This window comes from Oryctolagus cuniculus, chromosome 9 (genome assembly GCF_051225735.1).
Source record: "Oryctolagus cuniculus isolate XC-2025 breed Fujian yellow rabbit chromosome 9, ASM5122573v1, whole genome shotgun sequence".
Taxonomy (NCBI): Eukaryota; Metazoa; Chordata; class Mammalia; order Lagomorpha; family Leporidae; genus Oryctolagus; species Oryctolagus cuniculus.
The window spans coordinates 107,735,713-107,759,003 of record NC_142875.1 but is presented as its reverse complement, the minus strand read 5'-3'; the positions used below and the strand labels follow the sequence as shown (position 1 = coordinate 107,759,003).

Here is a 23,291-nt window from a genome sequence, read left to right as displayed (position 1 = left end):
GTTGAAGAGATTGCCCTTGCTTCAGGAATTGAGTTTAGCTTCCTTGTCAAATATAGTTGATTATAGATGCGTGGCCTGGTTTCTGGAGTTTCTATTATGCTGCATTGGTCTATCCATCTGTTTTTTGCCAAGTACAATGCTGTTTTGTTATAACTGCTCTGCATATCTGCATATTTATCTAAAGGAATTGACAGCAGTATATTGAAGAATCCTTGCACTTGCATGTTTAATTCAGAATGATCACAGTAATCAAAATATGAGCTCAACTTAAGTGTCCCTAATGGATAAAAATGCTGTTTGGAATATTACTCATCCATAAATAGGATGGAATTCTGTCATTTGCAGGAGCATGGAAAGAATGAGAATACACTACTTTTATTGAAGTAACATACAGAAAGACAAGTACTAACTATTTTCACTTTTATATGGAAGCTTAAACATTGACTGTAGGCCGGTGCCGCAGCTCACTAGGCTAATCCTCCGCCTTGCGGCGCCGGCACACCGGATTCTAGTCCCGGTTGGGGCGCCAGATTCTGTCCCGGTTGCCCCTCTTCCAGGCCAGCTCTCTGCTGTGGCCAGGGAGTGCAGTGGAGGATGGCTCAAATGCTTGGGCCCTGCACCCATGGGAGACCAGGATAAGTACCTGGCTCCTGCCATTGGATCAGCGCGGTGCACTGGCCGCAGTGTGCTGTCCGCGGCGGCCATTGGAGGGTGAACCAACTGCAAAAGGAAGACCTTTTTCTCTGTCTCTCTCTCTCTCACTGTCCACTCTGCCTGTCAAAAAATAAATAAAAAATAAAAAAAATAAAAAATATTAAAAAAAAACATTGACTGTAAATCAGAGACTGGAATAGTGGTTACCAGAGCCTGAAAAGCAGGTAGCAGAGAGAGTAATGGGGAGAAGATTGTTTATTGGTACAGAGGTGCAGCTGGTTATGAGAAATAACTTCGAATGTCCTATAACAATTGAATATTTCAGGTAGCTAGATTTGAATGTACCCAACATAAAGAAATAATAAGTGCCTGAGTTGATAGATATGCCAGTTACCCTTAGTGGATCATTACATATTGCAAACATGTATTAAATATCATACTATTCCCCAAAAAATAGATATAATTACTCTCTTTGTGTCACTCAAAAATAAAATATATTTTTGGTTGAATTTTTTTATTTGCAAAATTTATTTTAAGATTTAGCAATTTTTAAGATCTTGTCATATTCACTTCATATGTAGCTATTATATACATACATTCACTCTTTTCTTGAAAACAGGGATTTTAATATCACATGGAATTCATGTCAATGATCATGAAGTGAGGAAAGGAGGGTGAATTGTTATATATATGATACAATTCAGTGAAGAGAATACTTCTACCTATGCATATAGTAAACAATAAGAAATTCATATCATTTTAATAAAATTATATATTATTATCCAAATATGAGAGAACTTTTGATATTTGTTTTTCCTTGTCTGGCTTATTTCACTTAGCATAATGATCTATAGTTGCATTCATTTTGTTGCAAACATTAGGATTTCATTATTTTTAGTGGCTAACTAATATTTCATCACATACATATTCTTCATACAGTAATCAGTTTATGGACATATAGGTTTATTCCATATATTTGCTATTAAACATTAGATTGCTGTAAACATGGGAGTCCAGGAATCGCTTTCCTTGTGGACTTTGTTACTGCAGGATATATTCCTAGAGGAGGGATGGCTGAGTCATGTGGCAGAAACATTTTCAGTCTTTTGAGGAATCTCCATACTGCTATCCATAAAGGTTGTACTAATTATTGAAGAAGGGCTTATTCTTCTCACATATGTAAGGAAAAGATCTTGAACAATCAGCATTATTAATGTATTGTGGCTTCAGGCATCCACATTTTTCACCCACTTTATTTGATTGACGGAAAGTCCTATGTCAGAGAATATATTTATTTTAGAATATCATTCTTTGGGCAATATTTCATTGTCACAATTTAAAAATGTGTGTGTGTGTGTATGTGTGTGTGTGTGATTATTAAGTGAACACAAAATCCCTCTGACAGATGTACAGGTGGCAAATCAGAAGGTGTAAGTATTTCTAAAGCTAAGGGACAGTTCATACTGGTGAATGACTGCAGATGAGGACTAGGTACACAGAACACAGTGGGTAGGCTTTAGATGGGCTCACTCTGGAAGTTCTGAGACTTCAGAAACTCACCAGAGTTACTAAATAAGGTAAGGTTATTAGTAACACATTATAATTAGGTACAAAGACAGCTCCAGTGTCCTGTGACTCAGATTGATGGGCATATAGCAGGAGGCCACAGCCCGGTCCTCACCTTCAGCACTAGGAGGAGCTGGTTGGCATTTCACACACAAGGTGACCTTACTCCCACTGAGCTCATGTCTGGTCCACCAAACAGAGTGTTGATATTTTGTGATGTTGGACAATGAGAATATTCAACATGGATTCTAACTTATAGGACTATGCTATGATATATGGAAAAAAGTATATAATTTGAATTTCCCAGCAGATATATGAGTCTGATAATAATAATTTCAACTCACAAAATTATTATTGGCAAGAAGTCACCAACCATTTAACTTGGCACATTACTTTAGTTGTGCCTTTTTTAGGTATCCCACTGCTCTTTACTGGTTTCCTCCTTTCAATCTCACTACTTTTCTTAGGACCCTCTTGTAATCATCCTCATCACCACAATAGCTAAATGTTTGGGTGTCCCGTGGATCAGGGTCTGGATATCTCAGCAATCAAAACACCCACAACAGGGGCTGGCCTTGTGGCACAGTGAATTAAGCTGCTGTTTGAGATGCCAACATCCCATATGAGCTCTTGTTCAATTCATGCCTGCTCCACCTCCAATTCAGCTCCTGTCAATGTGCTGGGAAACTAACAAAAGAGAGCCCAAGTCCTGGGACTCCCGTCACCCAAATGGGACACCTGGATGAAGCTCCTGGCACATCTCTGGCTATTGTGGCTTTTTGGGGAGTCAACCAGGAGATGGAGGATCTCTCTCCAACTCTAATTTTCTAATAAAATAAAGCATAAAAAAGTACTCAAAATATCATCTCATAGTGCCCACACCCCTGCAGCATTGACACACATTAAATACACATCCCTAAGACAGATTTTTTACATGAAGTTTACAATCATGCACAACATGTCTATGTGACATGCCCACAGATATCAAAATGTATAATGGATGTATCAAACTTGTCACTAAAACTGAATGCCTGATGCTCCTCATAACAGTTAATGACAGCTCTACTGTCATCATTGCTGGACTAAAACCTGGCAGCCATCTCTGAATTCTCTTCCTCTCACACATTTTCACAGTAGGTCTGGCATCTGGTTCCGTTTCCCCAGCACCCTCCCTATCTCTCTTGACCAAACCACCACCATCACTCACTTGGTTGATGACAACTGACTTTCAGTGTGACTCTCTTAGTTGCAATCTGTATCTCCCATTCACCACCTAAGGACCACACAATGTCCAGGGGACTTTTTAGAATAGGAAGGCTGTCCTTGTCATCCCTCAGCTCAAAACCCTCCAAAAGACAATCACTGCACTCATTAAGAAGTCAAAGTCTTAGGGCCGGTGTCATAGATCACTTGGTTAATTCTCAATCTGCGGCGCTGGCATCCCACATGGGCGCCAGGTTCTAGTCCTGGTTGTTCCTCTTCCAGTCCTGCTCTCTGCTGTGGCCCAGGAAGGCAGTGGAGGATGGCCCAAGTGCTTGGGCCCTGCACCCACATGGGAGACCAGGAGAAAGCACTTGGCTCCTGGCTTCAGATCGGCGCAGCGCCGGCCGTAGCTGCCATTTGGGCTGTGAACCAACGGAAGGAAGACCTTTCTCTCTGTCTCTCTCTCACTATCTATAACTCTACATGTCAAAAGAAAAAAAGAGAAATCAAAGTCTTTCTGTGGTCTCTCATTCCTAGATGATCTCATCCATGTCATCTCTCTGACTTACTTTTCCTTCCTTACTCAGATTCCTCCAGTATCACAGATCCTCTTCCTGTTTCCTCGAGAAAACCAAATGCACTCCCCCATCTCTACACCAGTTAGTCTTCCTTCCAGGATCCTACCCCATCAGAGAGCTCCCTTAGCTTTCTCATTCACCTCCTTTAAATCATTATACCAACACCATTATCACATTAGATCACCTGTGTCTCCCCCATTAAAAACATAAAACCTCTTCCTTCCACTGCCCCCCACACGAACTGTACTCCCTGACCCAGCAGGGACTGAATAGTGCTCCATGGCACTCAGGATCCTCTAGTACACTATGTGATTTCCCACCTCATAGAATGTGAAATGCAAACTTACAGTTGTTGAGCAAGTTTCGTGTTGTCCCGCCACTTCCACTCATTTGTATCTTCTTTTTGGTATAATCCAATCCAGTAAGTGTATTTGATGTGTGATTGAATGAAATTCTGTGCACAAGTTAGAATTACTAGTATTACTTATTACATCAATAATAGCCTTTTATCTACAAAGGACTTGTACAAAATACTAATCATTTCACTTAAGACAATCTTAGTTCATCTACTGTGCAGAGAAGCCATGGAAGTGAAAGTTCTAAAAGTCTGAATCTCCTGCATCTTTGTGGCTTGAAAGATATCAAGAAAGGACCATGGTGAACTTCTTTAGAAAGACACAAAAATCTCCAAGCATAATACTAAAAAAGTGATTGGTAAGTATGGATTCATTCAACTTAGAACTTCTCTTCATCAAAACACGCCTTGAAGAACATGGGCAGGGAAGTTTCAAATCTGGACATGCATATAGTAATGTAGTTCCAAGAACAAAACATTAGTTCATATAAATCAATTGGAAAGCAAAATCATCCAAAAGAAAAAAATGAAGAAAATGTTCATAGAAAACATATATGTACAATAAAGGATATCAAGTTCAGTGGAGATCAAGTAAAGGCAAACAAAGCTACAAGGAAATTCTTTACATAGAGCAAACACAAGATTTTAGGATGGTAGGAAACAATAGAATATCTTCATACTAGCAGAAAAAGCAAATTGAAAAATATTGTGGCATTATTTTGTAAAATTGGAAACACCCAATAATTGCACTCATACAGGTTTGTGATGAACTGCAGAGGAGACACATGAAAGGCGTGCACAGCTGACGTGTCTAAGGACGGTTAATGAAGAGCTGCTCATCACAACAGCAGTGGAAACAACCCAAATTCCCATCACCTAGAGAATGACTAAGTAACGTCTCTCCATGTGATACCACGAATATCATACAGCTATGGAAATCAGAACTCTAGCCACAAATTTTAAAGCAGATTATGTAATTAACTTACTATGTGAGCAAAGGCAAACAAACTAAACTCCTTGAGTTTCTTCCTTGTCTAAAATATGGGAATGGCATTACCTATGTGGAAGTTTTTATGCACTGAAATAATGCATATTAAGATCTGACACACTGTAAACCTAACGTTAGTGTATATTTTCATAATTATTTCAGTTATATTTTATTCCTTTTAAATGCTTTCCTTGGGTACTCAAATGTTAGGCAAAAAAATTGATTTTATTTCCAAATGCAATTTACTCTCTCCATTTCACTTTTCTTTCCTGTTCTCTGTCCCAGATACACACTCCATTATTTTTCCACTTTAGTTAAATTCTATAAGAAGAAACTTATAATGTTTTCTCTTTTGAAACCTATGAAATACATAGAGATATTGTAGAAGAAGGTTTAAAATATACTTTATTGCTCTAGGGCTCTGAAGAATCACTAAAATTAAGTGCCAACTAATTTACTCATTCAGGTGTTTTTTTTTTTTATCATTCACAAATCATGAAAACATAAGTAGTAAGGACTCAATATAATTCCATGGCGCACACAATAAGCCACCTCTGCTCCTTTAGAAAGTGAAATTATTTAGGTCCTTAAAGCATGTCTTCCCCTCTACAAATACAAGTGTTTCCACCCTGCAGTCAAATAAGACTCAAGGAAAGCCAACACAGGTAGCCTAACTCAGTCTTTGCAAGCTTCTCATAAAGGTTAACTAAGTGAACATACCAGTTCCTGGATGTCATCAATCTTCACAAGGCTAGAATCCATGTTCCGGCATAAATTCCTGCTCTCCTCCCATGTTTCTTCTTTTTTAGAAAAATAGTAGCAGTTTCTTCCACAACAAAAGTGTCTTCCTTGCAAGAAGCCACAGGCTTGTTCTTCAAAACAAGTCACCCCCACCCCAAGACACCAGGCCATTTAGAAAACAAGATTTTAGGTATTTAATTTTTTCTTCAGAAGGAATTAGCATAAAAGAAGAGTTTTTCTGTACCCAAACATCTTTTCAAACTCGAATGCTTAGTTAACTATGATTTTAAAAATAGATTTAATGAGGAGAGTAAAGTTAAAACCTATAACTCCTCATAAGATCCAATATCAACTTTTTAAAGTTTATATATTGAAATGGACAGAAGGCAGTAAGTCTATGAAAAATAACCTGTCGGCTATGAACTTAAACATTGAGTACAAACCTCTACCGGACAGCACCACTGAATGATCTTCCAGCTGTACTGAGGATGTGTTCTTTTCTTTTGTGTTTTCCTTATCCTGTGTTGTGCATTTAGGACACTTCTGAAAAGCTTCAATCCACATTACAAAATTAACAACATAAATGACTTAAAAGATCACTTAATTATGATCATATCCTATAATTCTAGGTATAAAAGAACATGGTGATGATTACTTGGGATTATAATCATAGATAAAGTTAAAATATTTTTGTGTCAGGCCATAAAATATATTTTATATAAAACTACAATTATATGTAACTTGAAATCTATTATTTCTAAGATACATAAAAAAGTAGTGTTCATTTCATAAACTAGAAACAAAGGAAATTAAAAATGAACTAGATTTTATGCCATCTTTAAATAATGGATACTCAGCATGTGACTCAATTTAGCATTTACATATTGACATAAGTGATTTGCCTGTATGTATAATGAATGCATAAAATATGCACGGCAAATCAGTTCATAGATATTTCGAATGTGCAAAAGGAAAGTTAAAAGTCTATGAGAGAAACAGCAGTTTCTTCCATTAAGTTGAGAATAAAAATGTAAAATAAAAAGCTCTTGTTCTATTTTGAAAAAATGCCTGTTTTCCATATCAGGCACACAAGTTTGCTTCCTCGGTCCAGTTCCTGATTCCAGCTTCCTGTTCATGGAGATCCTGGGAGGCAGTGGTGATGGCTCAAAGTGAATGGGTCGCTGACACCCACATGAGCGGATTGCATTTCTGTCCCACATCTGTGACCCAGCCCAGTCCCCGCTGTTGCAGACTTTAAAACTTAGATAATGAGAAGGTGGGATCTCTCTCTCTCTTTCTTCCTCCATCCCTCCCTCAAATAAATAATTTGAAAAAAATCACTCAAGTGTTTGTCACACAACAGAATCTTTTCATTTCCAATGACACCCCTATGTACCAACATTAAATTTTATCTGGTTGTAAAAATCTAGCAATATCAAATACATAGTCCCTTCATGTCCCCTTCACAATAAGCGTAACTCTTCCTCCAGTTCAGCAACCTATTACAGTGTCTGTATTCTAGACCACAACTAAAAAGAAAAAAAAAAAAAAAAGACTTCTTATTTTTAAAATCCACCATTTCTTGGGCTAATCGATTTCCTTCTCTTTTTCTTATTGCCCATCCACACCCACACAGGTGCACATACTCACACATATATCCTAACCCTATGCTTGCCAGCAGGAGCAGAGCCCAGATGATGCCCAGGATTACTGTGCATGGGTTTTCTGTAAAAAATTTAAAAAGTGGGTATATAATGAGCTTGGTAAACAGATAAGAACCCAAGCAGGATAAACATTTATGCTGGAAATTAGCATTAAAATCACATATTCATCCTAATCAAAAATCTCATGGATACTACACTTAAATGGATCTCCCAATATCTAAAGTAAAATAAGGAACTAGACATTCCATATCGAATAGATATGGCTTTTAAATATGTTAATTTTTTTCTACCTGACATTATGTTCTCAGAAATCAGAAAACAAGAAAAGTTACCTCTTTTTTTGTGAGCTAGATGTCGTTTGCCTTCCTTTTTCTTTGCGTGAGACAATTTCAGTTCTGAGTATGTCACTTTCTCCTCACTCATTTCTGAGAGCTTCAGGCTAAAAACACAGCAAGGACCAGAGATGTTTCACAAGACATAATAGATTCACCTAAAATCGGGGAAATGTTTCATGAGTAACGGGGAGAGTAGCAGGAATGATATACGCTCTGGCATGTAGAAAGTGAATTAAGATCACCCTAATCCTGGAAAAAACAGAAAAGATTTTTTAAAAATTTATTCTATTTATCTGCAAAGCAGTGAGTTCCAGAGTGAGAGAGATGGAGGGAAAGTTAGAAAGAGAATTTCTCTCCACTGGTTCACTCCCCAGATGGCTGGCGTTCTAGGGGCTGGGCCAGGCTGAAACCAGGACCCAGGAGCTCAATCAGGTTTCCCACATGGGTAGCCGAGGGACAGACTCTTGGGTCATCTTGTGCTGTCATCTCAGGCACATTAGCAGGGAGCTGGATCTGAAGCAGAGCAGCAAGGGCACAAAGGAGCACTTTGATATGGGAACTGGCATGGCAGGTGATGACTCAACCCATCCCATCACAATGCTGGCCCAGAAAAAAGTGATTTAAATTCCTTTTTGTGATGTTTTAGAAGAGAGATCCTATTCAGATTATGGACATACTGTATTAAACTTTTAAACTGTTTTAAAGTTAACTTAATTAGTTGCCAAAATTTGCAAATGGATATAATTTGTACATAAATATCCGATTTATACCCTCTCTTGAAAAATTAACTTGATACTCAGTACATGTATTAAGTCCAAATGATCACCACAACATGACAGAGGCATCTCTTACATGAGACACACACACACACACACACACACATATACACATACTAATTCAATGAACACCCCGTGCTGCTGAATCATATTCTCTCACACTCCAGCACTCATTTATCTCATCATCCTGATAGTCACTGGCCTTCATGGACATGACCTCAGAGTTGAGAAAAATGAAGAAATGATGGGATTTCTAGGTCGGGGTGTATGAAAGTATCATTAACTAAGATAAGCATCACTTATAATTCTAACAGCAAGTCTACACATTGCTACTGTTTTCAAATTATAGATGAGAAACACATACTCCCAATTACAATATAAATCTTAACTCCGGGGGACTGTGCTGTGGGGCAGTGTGTTAATCCTGCGTCTGCAGCACTGACATCCCATATTGGCACCTGTTCTAGTCCCAGCTGCACTTCTTCCAATCCAGCTCTCTGCTGTGGCCTGGGAAAGCAGTAGAAGTTGGCCCAAGTCCTTGGGGCCCTGCTCCTGCATGGGAGACTGGGAAGTAACTCCTGGCTCCTGGCTTCGGATCCTGTAGCTCCAGCCATTGTGGAGAACTGGGGAGTGAACCAATGGAAGGAAGATCTCACTCTGTCTCTCCCTCTCATTGTCTGTAACTCCACCTCTCAAATAAATAAATAAAAGATTAAAATAAATCTTTGCTCGAGGTCATATATTTTCTGAAATAACTGATTTTTGTGCAGTTATTTTTGTCTTATATCTATATACGTAAATATCAACAAAATGAATTGGTACAGATTAGACTAGATTTCTATTGATAGAAAATGAACATATTAACAAAGGTTTCAGGTTACATCATGCTAAGGTAATTCAAAGTTTGGGTTATTCATTGCTAGCCGGATAAATAGCATCCATTGTGATGAGAAATAAAAGTATATATAATGTCTTAAAAAAGGAAATAAATATACCATAAAACATGTGACAATTTTAAAAATTTCATGTCTATTGAATTCTTTTGACAAATTCTCATTCTGATCCACTCCTACACTCTCCTCTAGAATAAAGGTAACTTTAGATGTTAACATGGATCATAGTTTAACCCCACCTTTCCACACATCTCTCCCAGACCAAGAGCTACTTTATTCCTCTGCCATCAACAGGGTGAGAGGCGACATGGAGATGGACTCACACACCCACAGTAGCTGCTGTCTGTGTCTGTACCTTGGGATGTCCCCAGCTGGAGCACAGGCTTGGTCAGGAGCAGGCGAGCACGTCCCGGCTCTGCTGGCTTCACCTCTGCTGTGAGACCAGGCGGGTCCTGATGTGTGAGACCGTCCCTCACAGAGACCTTGTGTGAAGGTGCAGACGATCACATGACACTGATATTCCCACACAGAAAGTTACCAGTGGTGTCAGTGTCTCACTTGTCCCCACCCATGTGTCAGAAAGGCCATGAAGAATAAAATGAAGTTGTATGAACATTTAAAATCTAACTACAGCAATTACTATAGAGCTTGGAAAATGAAAAAAAAAAAAAAAGACATGAGATTAGGGAACAGTTAACAATAACATTTCTAAACCTGTAAAATATGAAAAGAGAAACACCCATATCCTGCTTAGCCTGATTTCTCCAATTTCCCTTTTATAGAATATGGAAAATCTGCAACTGTTATATAACTGGTAAACATAGAGAAATGTCATATATGCACAAACATTGGCATGTTTGTTAAAAAAAAAAGTCAAACTAAGAATATCCAGACTGCTTGATTTACAGTAAATATAAATGTATACAATCCTGGGTTGACTGATTTGAAAACAACACTTTTTCCACTTGTATTCTCTTCAACTTATCTAAGGAAAAAGATTCTCTTTAAATAAGGAAGAGACAGCTCTAGCAACTGAAAGACTTCAAATGTTCAGTGGGCTTAAATACAGCTCTTTTTAAAGCATCAAAGTCAAAATCTTCTGTCCACTAATTACAGCCATAGCTATCAAAATTCAAAAGCTATTTGTTTAATCCACTGAGCAGCCCTATGCCCTAATTAACCCTAGAAGTAGGTGCTTAGTTTGTAACAAAAGCGATTGTTTTCTTCAGATCCAACACATGGATCTTCACACCTAATAAGCTCTCAATGTTCTCACACTTTTAATTCTCAAGAAAGTGAGTAACATCAGCTGAAATCCATGTCTGTGTCAGCTGCCTCCTTTACTTATGTTGAAGGTATTTTCCCGTGTCTTGAAATTCCTTCCCTCATCAGCCCCTTTAAAATAACAGCAACAAAGCTAGATTCTCTATCAATTCTTTTTTTAGATTTGCTTTTTGGCTTCCTCTATTTTTCTTTAGAATCTCTCTTCAGGAGGTAGGTCTCTGACATAAATAAATGTATTAAGGATGGTGATTTTTTTTTAATACTCCAGGCAACCAAGCTTTCTCTTAAAGGCAAACATTAGTTTTAAGGCATGGCCAGGAACTATGATCTTCCAGGCTTACAGATAATTATTATTCTGTACAGCTAACGTATATCTCTAATATAACAACTATTATTCATTGGCTAATTATATTTTCAGCAAACCTCTCACCTGTCATTAAAACACCCACACACCTTTACACCCAAAAATACCAATCTATTTTTAGCACCTCTCAGAATATTTTCTTTACTTCTTTTCTACATGAAATTTATATACTCTTTAAGGTCCACTGAAGTACCATTCCTTTGTCATTATTTAATACCAGGTTAATCTAGCTGGTATCACAACTCCAAACAAGAAAAAAAAAACATTATATTGAATCATGAAGCATTGATAACATAGTAGAAACCAAGATATAATCCAAGATGAAATGAATGTCTTAGTTCATAAAATAAGAACAGGAGAACTGCTCATGGAAACATTGCAGCAGAATAGTTTAAATATATGAACCCGGAATGCATACAGTTTTGAAATAATTTATCAAAAACAAAGATCCAGGAGAAAATGTTTTTAATTTTTAAATTACTTCTTATAAACCTCTATTTCCATGTATTTTTAATTTAAAGTTGGTAAAAATTTAAATGAGTGTGAGAAGTGATTACCTCAATAGTCTGTTATATTACAATGAAAAAATAGGGACAAATTGGTTATTTAGGAAATAAATAAGAATCTGTGTGAACAAGGAGTGAAAAATGAGAGGACATGGTCTGCTTCATTTCTGACACTTAGAGTATTTTACATGCAATTTTTGCTCAGTAACTAATATACCAGTACAATCAGTCTAATTGGGATCATTTTTACAGTTTTGTCATTAGTTTCTGAAATTTTGGCTTTTGTTTCCTTCTTCTCATCACTTTTTACTTTGCTTCTACAGTATCATAAAAGTGTCAGCAGAAGCAGAGCCATAGTGAAAAGTCAGATGCTTCCTCATACCGACAACTGCTCATGCTGGTTTCCCAGACTTCCCATCTCAAGTATACAGTTATGGAATTATAGTAAGTTGAGTTTGGTTGCTATACAGGAAATGTCAAAATAACTCTTATGGTTTTCTAGCAATCATTTGAACGCCATTTTGGCAAAAGTGACAATGCAAAAAAAAAAAAAGAGCTTTCTGAAATGTTTAATTTTCCAGAGATTTAAAAAGATATTCAGTGTATTATTGCTTGCTAGGTTGCATGAAAGTAAGTGAACACAGCTAGGAAGTGAAGGGGACATGGTGCATAAATGCATCATGGGAACTGTGATTGGGTCCTGGAGCCAAAAGACATCCATGGAGAAATGAATAAGACCTGATCATGTCTGACACGTAATTAATGGTCACAGACCAACAGGGGACTCCTGGATTTGACAAATGTATGATGTATCATTGTATGGTAATGCAGGATGATTACATGAGGGTAAACAAGCTGAGCAGAGTATTTAACCTCTCTGTATTATCTCTGACACTTTTCTATAAATCTAAAATTTCCTCAAAATTAAAAGTTGCTTCTTAAAGGAAGTATAGTAATATCATCATATCATTTCCCATGAACTCTTTTTTTTATTTTTTTTCTTTTATTTAATGAATTTAAATTTCCAAAGTACGACTTATGGATTACAATGGCTTCCCCCCCATACCGTCCCTCCCACCCACAACCCTCCCCTTGCCCACTCCCTCTCCCCTTCCATTCACATCAAGATTCATTTTCGATTATCTTAATATACAGAAGATCAGCTTAGTATACATTAAGTAAGGATTTCAACAGTTTGCTCCCACACAGAAACATAAAGTGAAAAATAATAGATGATTTTTTTTAAATGATGATGAAATCAGATCAGACCTATTGTCATGTTTAATCCCAGTGATTGTCAAGTTGGGAATTGATAATTTCTTTCTTTTTTTTTTTTTTTTTTTACAGAAGATCCGTTTAGTATACATTAAGTAAAGATATCAACAGTTTGCACCCCCATAGAAACACAAAGTGAAATATACTGTTTGAGTACTCATTATAGCATTAAGCCTCAATGTACAGCACATTAAGGACAGAGATCCTACATGAGGAGTAAGTGCACCGTGACTCCTGTTGTTGACTTTACAAATTGACACTCCTGTTTATGGCATCAGTAATCTCCCTATGCACCAGTCATGAGTTTCCAAGGCAATGGAAGCCCCTTGAATTCTCTGACTCTTATCTTGTTTAGACAAGGTCATAGTCAAAGTGGAGGTTCTCTCCTCCCTTCAGAGAAAGGTACCTCCTTCTTTGAAGACCTGTTCTTTCCACTGGGATCTCACTCACAGAGATCTTTTTGCCAGAGTGTCTTGGCTTTCCATGCCTGAAATACTTTCATGGGCTTTTCAGCCAGCTCCGAATGCCTTTAGGGCTGATTCTGAGGCCAGAGTGCTATTTAGGACATCCGCCATTCTATGAGTCTGCTGAGTATCTCACTTCCCATGTTGGATCACTCTCCCCTTTATTTATTCTATCGGTTAGTGTTAGCAGGTACTAGACTTGTTTATGTGCTCCCTTTGACTCTTAGTCCTTTCATTATGATCAATTGTGAACTGAAATTGATCACTTGGAATAGTGAGATGGCATTGGTACATGCCACCTTGATGGGATTGAATTGAAATCCCCTGGTATGTTTCTAACTCTACCATTTGGGGCAAGTCAGCTTGAGCATGTCCCAAATTATACATCTCTTCCCTCTCTTATTCCCACTCTTATGTTTAACAGGGATCACATTTCAGTTAATTTTCAACACTTAAGAATAACCGTGTGATAATTACAGAATTAAACCAGTCATATTAAGTAGAACAGACAAAAAAATACTAAGAGGGATAATGTATTAAGTTGTTCATTAACAGTCAGGGCTATGCTGATCAAGTCACCATTTCTCATAGCGTCCATTTCACTTCAGGAGGTTTCCTTTTTGGTGTTCAGTCAGTTGTCACCGATCAGGGAGAACATATCCCATGAACTCTTTAAGAACACTTCTATACATGGAATGTGTAATTACAGAGAAAGTGTTGTAAGCCTTCAAAGAGCTGTTATCTGAGAATTTTTGACTCAAAAAACTGAGCAGGTTAAGAATGAAACTACTGGAGTTGGCTTTCTGCCACAACAGATAAAAATGCTACCTGCGATTCCAGCATCTCATGTAGCTACTGGTCCGTGTCTCAGCGGCTCCACTTTTGGTCCAGTTCCCTGCTTATGGCCTGTGAAAAGCAGAAAAAGGTGTCTAAGTCTTTGGAACTTTGCAACCCATGTGGGAGACCCAGATGAAGCTCCTGGTACCTGGTTTCAGCATAGCTAGCTCAGCCCTGGTAATTATTGCCACCTGGGGAATGAACCAGCAGATGGAAAACCTCTTTCTTTTCTCTGCTCCACTCTCTGTAATTCTGACTTTTCTTTGTTCCTTTTTTAAGAGAAGACAAAATATATTTAATTATATAATTTAATGCAGTAGTTTGCTCTAAAAATAGAGAATTCTGGAGCTAATGTTAGCACATTGTGTAGTAAGCCATATTTGGAGAGGGGAGGGTCTTTATTACTGATACAATTTCTGTCTTAGTTATTCATCTGTTTAGGTTTTCAATGTCTTCATAGCTCAATTTTGGTAGGTTTATGTGTACAGGAATCTATCCATGTCTTCTAGGTTACCTGGTTTGTTTGCATGCAGCTCTTTGTAGTAATTTCTGATGATACTTTTTATTTCTGGGTTATCTGTTTTTACATTTCCATTTCCATCTCTGATGAAAAATAGAGTAAGCTGGGGCTGGCACTGTGGCACAACAGGTTAAAGCCCTCACTAGCAGTGCCAGCATCACATATTGGCGCAGGTTCTAGTCCCAGCTGCTCCTCTTGCCATCCAGCTCTCTGCTATGGCCTGGGAAAGCAGTAGAAGATGGCCCAAGAACTTGGGACCCTGCATCCATGTGAGAGACCCGAAATGGGCTCCTGGCTCCTGAATCCTGGCTTCAGATCGGCGCAGTTCAGGACTTTGGGACGAATTGGGGTGTGAACCATCAGAAGGAAGGCCTCTCTCTGTCTCTCTGCCTCTCTTCTCTCTGTGTAATTCTGACTTTCCAATAAATAAATAAATCTTAAAAAAAAGAATTAGAGTATATCTTGCATTCTGTCCTAGCCTATAGGGTTTCTCATGAGCAGTCAGCTGTGAGTTTAATTGGAGATCCTTGACATAATCTGGTGTTTCTCTCATGCACATTTTAGAATCTTTTCTTTGGTGTTTTACTGTGGAAAGTTTGACTGCAATGTGTCGTGTGTAGATATTTTCTGGTCATGTCTATTAGATATTCTATGTGCTTCCTATACTTGGATGCTATTTTTTTTCTCCAAATTAGGGAAGTTTTCTGTAATTATTTCACTAAAAAGGCCTCTAATCCATTCTTTCTTTCCATGCCTTCAGCAACTCTTAAGACCTGTAAGTTGGGTCATTTGATAGTCTACCACAAATATCCAACACTTTTTTAATTTTTCTAATTGCTTCTTTTTTTGTCTGGCAGTAAGATTTCTAGAAATTTGCCTTCTAACTTGGATATTTTTTCCCTGAATATTAAAAAAATTGTCATTCACCCCTCCAATCCTTGATGTTTCTTTGTAGAATGTTTTGACTTAGTTAAATGTTATAGGGGCTGGTGTTGTGGTGCACTAGATTAAGCCACAGCCCATAACCCTGGCATCCCAAATGGGCTGGATGCCACCCATGTGGGATAACCAGATGAAGTTCCTGGCTTCTGCCTTAACTGGCCATCACAGCCATACAGCCATTTGTGGAGTGAACCAGTAGATGGGAGATTCTCTCTCTCTCTCTCCCCTCCATAACTCTTTCATTAAAATAAATAAACAAAATTTTTAAAATTCAGCTTTTTTAGCAGTTAACAAACTTCAGATTAGTTTGTATCAGGATTGGTAAATTATGTTCCAAAAGTGTTTACATTTCATGTAGATTTTTCGAACAATTGTTAGAAAGTTATTGAAAAGAAAAAGAGACAATTAAAAAGCATTAACTTTCTTTTCTTCAAATATTTTGACACCTATTTAATAAATATAAATTTGCAAAGTACAGCTTTTGGATTACAGCGGTTTTTCCCCCACGTAACTTCCCTCCTATCCACAACCCTCCCTTCTCCCACTCCCTCTCCCATCCCTTTCACATCAGGATTCATTTTCAATTAACTTTATATACAGAAGATCAATTTAGTATATATTAAGTAAAGATTTCAACAGTTTGCACCCGCACAGAAACAGAAAGTGTAAAGTACTCTCTGATTACTAGTTATACCATTGATGCACATAGTACAACACATTAAGGACAGAGATCCTACATGGGGAGTAAGTGCACAGTGACTCCTGTTGTTGATTTGACAATTGACACGCTTGTTTATGGCATCAGTAATCAACCTAGGCTCTTGTAATGAATTGCCAAGGCTATGGAAGCCTTTTGATTTTGCCAACTCCGATCATATTTAGACAAGGTCATAGTCAAAGTGGAAGTTCTCTCCTCCCTTCAGAGAAAGATACCGCCTTCTTTGATGGCCCGTTCTTTCTACTGGGATCTCACTCACCGAGATCTTTCATTTAGGCTTTGTGGTTTTTTGTTTTGTTTTTTTTTTTTTTGGCCACCGTGTCTTGGCTTTCCATGCCTGTAATACTCTCATGGGCTTTTCAGCCAGATCCGCATGCCTTAAGGGCTGATTCTGAGGCCAGAGTGCTGTTTAGGACATCTGCCATTCTATGAGTCTGCTGTATATCCCGCTTCCCATGTTGGATCGTTTTCTCCTTTTTAATTCTATCAGTTATTATTAGCAGTCCCTAGTCTTGTTTATGTGATCCCTTTGACTCTTAATCCTATCATTATGATCAATTATGAACTGAAACTGATCACTTTGACTAGTGAGATGGCATTGGTACACGCCACCTTGATGAGATTGATTTGGAATCCCCTGGCATCTTTCTAGCTCTACCATTAAAGGTAAGTCTCAGTGAGCATGTACCAAACTGTACATCTCCTCCCTCTCTTATTCCCACAAGTGTATTTAACAGGGATCACTTTTCAGTTAAATTTAAACACCTAAGAATAATTGTGTGTTAATTAAAGAGTTCAACAAATAGTATTAAGTAGAACAAAAAAATACTAAAAGGGATCAAGTAGTAAGTTGTTCCTTGACAGTCAGCACAAGGGCTGATCAAGTCATTGTATCTCACAGCGTCCATTTCACTTCAACAGTTTTCATTTTTGGTGGTCGGTTAGTAGTCACTGATCAGGGAGAACATTTAATATTTGTCCCTTTGGGACTGGCTTATTTCACTCAGCATGATGTTTTCCAGATCCCTCCATTTTGCTGCAAATATTTGGATTTCATTTTTTTTACTGCTGTATAGTATTCTACAGAGTACATATCCCATAATTTCTTTATCCAGTCCACTGTTGATGGGCATTTAGGTTGATTCCAGGTCTTAGCTATTGTGAATTGAGCTGCAATAAACATTGAGGTGCAGCCAGCTCTTTAATTTGCCAATTTCATTTCCTTTGGGTAAATTCCAAGGAGTGGGATGGCTGGGTTGTATGGTAGGGTTATATTCAGGTTTCTGAGGAATCTCCAGACTGACTTCCATAGTGGCTTGACCAGTTTGCATTCTCACCAACAGTGGGTTAGTGTCCCTTTTTCCCCACATCCTTGCCAGCATCTGTTGTTGGTAGATTTGTGAATGTGAGCCATTCTAACCGGGGTGAGGTGAAACCTCATTTTGGTTTTGATTTGCATTTCCCTGATTGCTAGTGATCCTGAACATCCTGAAATGTCTATTGAGGCCCTTGGCCCATCTCTTAAGTGGGTTGTTTGTTTTGTTGTTATGGAGTTTCTTGATCTCCTTTTAGATTCTGGTTATTAATCCTTTATTAGTTGCATAGTTTGCAAATATTTTTTCCCATTCTGTTGGTTGCCTCTTCATATTCATGACTGTTTCTTTTGCAGTACAGAAACTTTTCAATTTTATGTAATCCTAATTGTTAATTTTGGCTTTGACTGCCTGTGCCTCTGGGGTCTTTTCCAAGAAGTCTTTGCCTTTGCCTATATCTTGCAGGGTTTCTCCAATGTTCCCTAGTAATTTGATGATGTTGGTCATAGATTTAGAATTTTAACCCATGTTTAGTGGATTTTTGTGTAAGGTGTAAGGTAGGCGTCTTGCTTCATGCTTCTGCACATGAAAATCCAGTTTTCCCAGCACTATTTGTTGAATAGATTGTTCTTGCTCCAGGAATTGGTTTTAGATCCTTGATCAAATATAAGTTGGCTGCAGATGTTTGCATTGATTTCTGGTGTTTCTATTCTGTTCCATTGGTCTATCCACCTGTTTCTGTACCAGTACCATGTCGTTTTGACTACAACTGCCCTGTAGTATGTCCTGAAATCTGGTATTGTGATGCCTCCGGCTTTGTTTTTGTTGTACAAGATTGCTTTAGCTATTTGAGCTCTCCTGTGCTTCCATATGGATTTCAGCATCATTTTTTCCAGATCTGAGAGAAGGTCTTCAGTATCTTGATTTGTATCACATTGAATCTATAAATTGCTTTTGGGAGAATGGACATTTTGGTGATATTGATTCTTCCAATCCATGAGCATGGAAATTTTTTTAAATTTTTGGTATCCTATCCTCTTCTATTTCTTTCTTTAAGATTTTGTCATTCTCATCGTAGAGATCTTTAACATCCTTGCTTAAGTTTATTACAAACTATTGATTGTTTTTGTAGCTATTGTGAATGGGATTGTTCTTAGAAGTTCTTTCTCAGCCATGGCATTTCCTGTGTTTACAAATATTGTTGATTTTTTGTGCATTGATTTTATATCCTGCTACTTTGCCAAAATCTTCTATGATTTCCAATAGTCTCTTTTTTTAATTTTTTTTTCTGAATAGGAAGAGTGGACAGTGAGAGAGAGAGACAGAGAGAAAGGTCTTCCTTTGCCGTTGGTTCACCCCGCAATGTCTGCTGCGGCCAGTGCACTGCGGCCGGCGCACCGCTCTGATCCGAAGCCAGGAGCCAGCTGCTTCTCCTGGCCTCCCATGTGGGTGCAGGGCCCAAGGACTTGGGACATCCTCCACTGCACTCCTGGGTAACAGCAGAGAGCTGGGCTAGAAGAGGGCCAACCGGGACAGAATCCGGCGCTCCAACCAGGACTAGAACCTGGGGTGACTGCCCCGCAGACAGGGGATTAGCCTACTAAGCCACGGCGCCAGCTCAGGTGGTAAATCTTAAGGTGTAAGTATTTCTAAAGCTAAGGTACAGCCATGCTAGAGAATGATTGGAGATGGGAAGAGGTGGAAAGGACACAGTGGGCAGGATTTAGATGGGCAGAATCTGGAAATACTGAGGATCATGTGAGTGACAAATTAGATATAAAGACAGCTCCAGAGTCCTGTGACTCAGATTGATGGGCAGGTAGCAGGAACCACAGCGCCTTCCTCACCTTCAGCACTAGGAGGAGCTGGTTGGCATTTCACACACAAGGTGACCTTACTCCCTCTGAGCTCATGTCTGGTCCACCTAACAGAGCATTAGTATTTTGTGAAGCTGAACAATGAGAATATTCAACATGGATTCTAAGTTATAGGATTCTGCTGTGATATATGGAAGAAAGTATGTCATTTGAATTTTCCACCATATATATGAGTCTAACTAATAAGAATAATTTGAAGTCACAAAAATAATTATTGTCAAGAAGTCACCAACCTTTTAACTTCTGTGTATTTCTTCAGTAGTGCCCTTGTAGATGTATCCCATAACTCTAATCTGTTCTTTCCTGTTTTCTTCCTTTCTATCTCACCGCTTTTCTTAGAAACCTTTTATAATTATCCTCATTGCCACAATATCTTAAATATTTGGTGTTCCAGGGATCAGGCCCTAGATGTCCCAGACATCAAAACCCTCATACCAGGGACTGGCCTTGTGGCACAGTGGACTAAGCTGTTGTTTGTGATGTCAGCATCCCATATGAGCTCTGTTTCAATTCATGGTTTCTCTACTTCCAATCCAGTTCCTTGTGGAGGATTAGCCTACTGAGCCACGGCGCGGCCAGCTTCTGCCCATCTAAATCCTGCCCACAGTGTCCTTTCCACCTCTTCCACATCCGCAGTCATTCTCTAGCATGGCTGTACCTTAGCTTTAGAAATTCTTACACCTTATTATTAAGCACCTGTACATGTGTCAGAGGGTTTTGGGTTCATTGAAGTATACACACACGCACACACACACACTTTTAGATTGTGATAATAAATTTTTGCCCAAGGAATGTCTTTCTAAAATAAATATATTCTCTGACACAGGGCTTTTCATCATACAACTAAAGTGGATGAAAAATGTGGATGCCTCAAGCCACATTATATTGATAGTGCTGATTGTAAGAGATATTTTCATCACATTTGTGAAAAGAATGATTCCTTAATTAGTACAGCCATCATGGAAAGCAGTATGGAGAGTCCTCACAAAACTGAAAATATATCTACAACACGACTCAGCCAACCCTCTTCTAGGAACACATTCCACAGAAATGAAGTCAACAATGAAAGAGATGCCTGTGCTCCCACGTTTTTAAAAGCCCAGTGCTTCACAGCAAATATATGGACTAAAGCTGATGCCCATCAACTGATTACTGTATGAATAAAATGCGATAAACATGCATATGTATGTTCATGATGAACTATTATTCAGCTACAAAACACAAAATCCTGACATTTGCAAGAAATGAATGGAAGTGGAATCATTATGAAACTGAAATAAGACAGACACAGAAAGACAAACTTGACATTTTCTCTCATATGTAATATATGAAGTAGAAAAACTATGTGGATATTTTATTACTTAATATATAATATATATAGATAGAAATATTTTTTCATGGAACTGTATCATATACATAACAATGCACCTTTTTCCTCACTTCATAGTCATTGACATGAATCTCATATTATGTGATATTAATATCCCTGTTTTCAAAAAAATGAATGTATATATGCATATAATAACCACATGTAAAGTAAATGTGACAAAATGTTCAAATTATTATATCTTAAAATAAATTTTATAAATAAATAAGTTTAGACTAAAACATATATCATATTTTTTGAATGACACATAGAGAGTAATTTTATGTTTTTTGAGAATACTTAAAACATGTTTGCAATATGTAATGATCAACTAAGAGTACCAGCATCTTCTATCAACTCAGACATTTATTATTTCTTTATGTTTTGAACATTCAAAATCATCTGTACTAACTAACTTGTGTTCTACTAATTGTTATAGGACATTAGAAATTCTTTCTCATATACAGTTGCACCTCTATACCAATAAACAGTCCTCTCTCCGTTACTCTCTCTGTTATAAGCTTCCACGGCTCTCATTGCAAGGTGCCTGGTGTGTAACAAATCTTCCCAGGCAGACGAATCAATTAATTCACAGGCTTTTATTGGGGTTCTGCTCCCGGGCAAGGTTCCCCGGTCCCAACAGAGCAACAGAGCGGGGGCTGGGGAAGTTGTGCGTCAGAGATTGGGAGAGCTCCTTTTATAGATTCAGGGCATGGGGGTTAAAGGTTGAGGCAGGTCTGATCCTCATTGGTTGACCTTTAGGCACCCACAGGGACCTTGACAAGGACTTTTCTTCCCCTGAAGTACAGGTAGGAACTTTCCATTCCCGGAAGTATAGGCCTTTCCTCCATGCGGATCCCAAAGCTACCACTCATAATCACTATTCTATTCTCTGCTTTAAGATCAATGTTTTAGCTTCCATATAAAAGTGAGAAATTTAGTACTTGTCTTTCTCTATGGGATTAATTTCACTAAAAATAATTCATTCCAATTCTATGACGCTGCTGCAAATGATGGAATTCCATTCTATTTTATGGGTGAATAATATTTCATATGCATACAATGTTTTTATCCATTAACAATCTCTTCATTTGGTCTAATATCTTGATTATTCTGAACAATCGGAAATAAACATGCAAGTGCAGAGATTCTTCAATATACTGATGTCAATTCTTTTGGATACATATGAAGTTATTGGATTACTGCATCATATAATAATCCTGTTTTCAGTGAGAATTACCTTTTGATGTGGCCATCAGTAGAGTGGTGGAAAGATCCCTACTTGATGGATTCATGATCTTCTGTTGATGGTTTCTAAGAAACTCACTATTTTGGATCAGCCCCCCGCCCTTTTGGAGTCTGTGTTAAATATTCTTGCACTTAATAGACCAGAAAATATCTACACACAGACATTGCAGCCAAACTTTCCACAGTAAAACACTAAAGATTCTAAAATGTGCATGAGAGAAACACCAGATTACTGTCAAGGATCTCCAATTAAACTCACAGCTGACTGCTCATGAGAAACCCTACAGGCTAGGAGAGAATTAAAGATATAGTCTAATTCTTTTTTAAAAATTTATTTATTCGTTGGAAAGTAAGAGTTACACAGAGAGAGGAGAAGCAGAGAGACAGAGAGAGGTCTTCCTTCTGATGATTCACACATCAATTGGTCCCAAAGGCCAGAACTGCAGTGATCCAAAGCCAGAAGCTAGGAGCCTGAAGTCCCTTTCGGGTCTCCCATATGAGTGCAGGGTCCCAAAGACTTGGGCCATCTTCTACTGCTTTCCCAGGCCATAGAAGAGAGCTGGATTGGAAGAGTAGCAGTCTGGACTAAAACCTGTGCCCATATGGGATGCTGGCACTGGAGGAGGGGGCTTTAACCTGCTGTGCCACAGCACCAGCCCCAGCTTACTCTATTTTTCATCAGAGATAAAAATGTAAATGTAACATCAGATACCACAGAAATGAAAAGTATCATCAGAAATTACTACAAAGAGCTGCATGCAAACAAACTGGGTAACCTAGGAGACATGGATAGATTCCTCTACACATAAACCTACCAAAATTGA

General features: G+C 38.2%; 1 long non-coding RNA gene across 2 annotated transcripts; it reads right to left on the bottom strand.

Moving 5' to 3' along the window:
• Positions 1 to 675: 675 nt before the first annotated feature.
• On the bottom strand, positions 676 to 6,814 carry LOC127489637 (uncharacterized). Of its 2 annotated transcripts, XR_011378579.2 has the most exons (4): positions 6,529 to 6,814; positions 6,065 to 6,216; positions 4,349 to 4,455; positions 676 to 1,927 (listed from the first exon to the last, which is right to left on the bottom strand). It is a non-coding gene; the product is annotated as an uncharacterized LOC127489637 (long non-coding RNA). The 2 variants fall into 2 exon arrangements; XR_016213771.1 differs by having other exon boundaries at positions 6,065 to 6,814.
• Between the last annotated feature and the right edge of the window lie 16,477 nt (positions 6,815 to 23,291).